Consider the following 2681-nt stretch of genomic DNA (forward strand, 5'->3'; position numbering starts at 1 on the left):
GTGGAAGAGAGAGAGGGAGAGAATTGAGGAGGAAGAGTGGGGGATAGGAAATGGGGAGGACAGGTTGGATTGGGGGGGATAGAGGGAGTTAAACCCAGCTCCTGAGCTCAGGGCGCGGTGCCCTCCCCTTCCCTGAGGACCAGGACTTGGGGCTGAGTCTGTCTCTCTCCAGCTCAGCTTCTCCAACACAAAGACACACAACAACATCAGTCACTCTGCTGCTCGGCACGATTTAATCAACATTTTTATTGGTTACAAATGGAAGTGATGGATACAGTCAGTGGGATGGTGCCTTTTCTCACTGGCCCCTGAGTTGTGAGAAACATTGAAATGTTTCCCTGTAACCCCCCTGTGGGATAAGGATGGACAAACCAGCGCTACCCTCAGTCTGTTACCATAGCGACAGGCTGCTCCATCGCTGAAACACTGAACTGAAATGAGAAAATCCCGGATGGATTGATTAATGAGGGAATTTGATGGATGGATGGATTTGGGTGAAGGGATATTTTAGCACATTCTTCAGCTGCTGCCTGAACTTAGTCTGGGTCACGGCATAAATCACGGTGTTTGTGCAGCAACTGAGGAGCTGCAGCATGAAGCCCCATTCCTGCACAAAGTCATCGAGATACACAGGGGTATACACAATCCAATCCATCCGGTACCATATAGAATACAGCATTAACGTTGACCATAACAGGATGAAATTGGCCGAGATCACAAACAGTAAAATGATGGATTTTTTTCGGTTTCTCATTTCAGTGTCAGACTGAGTGTCCCCATTGGTGTGAGCGCGGAGTCTCCTGCGGGCTCTGCTGGTCACTAAAATGTGTCTGACGGTGAGAACATTGAGCAGCAGAATCAGGAGAAATGGGACACACGGGGTTAGAATGTGGTGGAGGGACTCGATTGTGACCCAGACACTGGATAATAGAACAGCGTCTGTTACATCACAAAACCAGGGGGCGTTCACCAGCCAATACCGAGCCTCGAGCATAAAATACCAGGAAATGTTCTTTAAACAGCTCAGCACAGTCACTGCTCCCAGAACCACAGCCGCCGTTTTCTCACTGCAATATTTACTTTTCAGCTTCTGGCAACAAATGGCCACAAACCGATCAAAGGTGAAAGTGACGGTGAACCAGACAGAGCAGTCAGTGGCTGCATAAAGCAGGACAGCGTGGATATTACACACGGGGACGGAGTCCATCAGGAAATAAAACTGTTCCCAATAAACAATGGGAATGTGTCTCAGGATCAGGTCGAGGATAATGACCAGGAGATCCGCCGCTGCCATGGCCCCCAGGTAACGTCTGACACATGGAGACAATCCACAATCTTTATGAAGCAGGACGTAGATGGTCACTACGTTAACTGTGAGGAAGGAAAACAAACCCATTATCCATCAGCCTGGAGGCAAAGGGACCCGTTTGATCAGGGACCCAGTGAGATTTTCAAATGTGTCCCTGCATTCAGGGATTTATTAAAATAATTGGAGCTGGAATAACAAATAGGAAGGTCGGAATTACTGACAAAAATGTGACAGAAACCACAAGAAACCCTCCCTCCCCAAACACACAGAGACACATCCATAGGACAGATGGTTTCTAGAACATTCCCACACACTCGATCACTCGAGAGCAGACACAGGTCACTCCTTCCCAGTTCCTAATACGGAGGGTGGGAATGTTGCTGTCCTGAAGGATTCTCTCCCAGTTTCCGAAGACAAACGGAGTTTGGGAATTTCTGTATTTTGATCTAAATTGTGGTCGATCCTGTGTCGTGGAGAAATGTAAACGGAGGGAAAACGTATTCCCCCCTTTAACTGCCTGAGGGGCCTTCGGAACAGTGTCTCCTTCTCCCTGGAACGGGATCTCTTCCCTCGGGATCTTATCGTTTGTTCAATTCACTGACGTCCGGCCGTTCACAAACAATGTCAGGGACAGAACGTTCCGGGGAATGTCAGTTATAGAATGTCGGGGACAGAACGTTCCGGGGAATGTCAGTTATAGAATGTCAGGGACAGAACGTTCCGGGGAATGTCAGTTATAGAATGTCGGGGACAGAACGTTCCGGGGAATGTCAGTTATAGAATGTCAGGGACAGAACGTTCCGGGGAATGTCAGTTATAGAATGTCGGGGACAGAACGTTCCGGGGAATGTCAGTTATAGAATGTCCGGGACGGAACGTTCCGGGGAATGTCAGTTATAGAATGTCCGGGACGGAACGTTTCGGGGAATGGCAGTTATAGAATGTCGGGGACGGAATGTTATGGGGAACACCTTGACCTGTCAATCACCTTACCCCCATCCACCCCACCCTCCTCTCTGACCTATCACCTCTCCCCCTGTAAACCGGGAGCCATTCCCCCCCACCCCTCCCAGCATGTAGGACTGTGTACCCCACCCCAGTGCATTGATTTTTTAACCCAGGAGCAGTTCCCCTCCCAGCATGTAGGACTGTGTACCCCACCCCATTGCATTGATCTGTAACCCAGGAGCAGTTCCCCTCTCAGCATGTAGGACTGTGTACACCACCCCAGTGCATTGATCTCTAAACCGGGAGCAGTTACCCTCCCAGCATGTAGGACTGTGTACCCCACCCCAGTTCATTGATCTCTAAACCGGGAGCAGTTACCCTCCCAGCATGTAGGACTGTGTACCCCACCCCAGTTCATTGATCT

The sequence above is a fragment of the Chiloscyllium punctatum genome, unplaced genomic scaffold (genome assembly GCF_047496795.1).
Source record: "Chiloscyllium punctatum isolate Juve2018m unplaced genomic scaffold, sChiPun1.3 scaffold_109, whole genome shotgun sequence".
Taxonomy (NCBI): domain Eukaryota; kingdom Metazoa; phylum Chordata; class Chondrichthyes; order Orectolobiformes; family Hemiscylliidae; genus Chiloscyllium; species Chiloscyllium punctatum.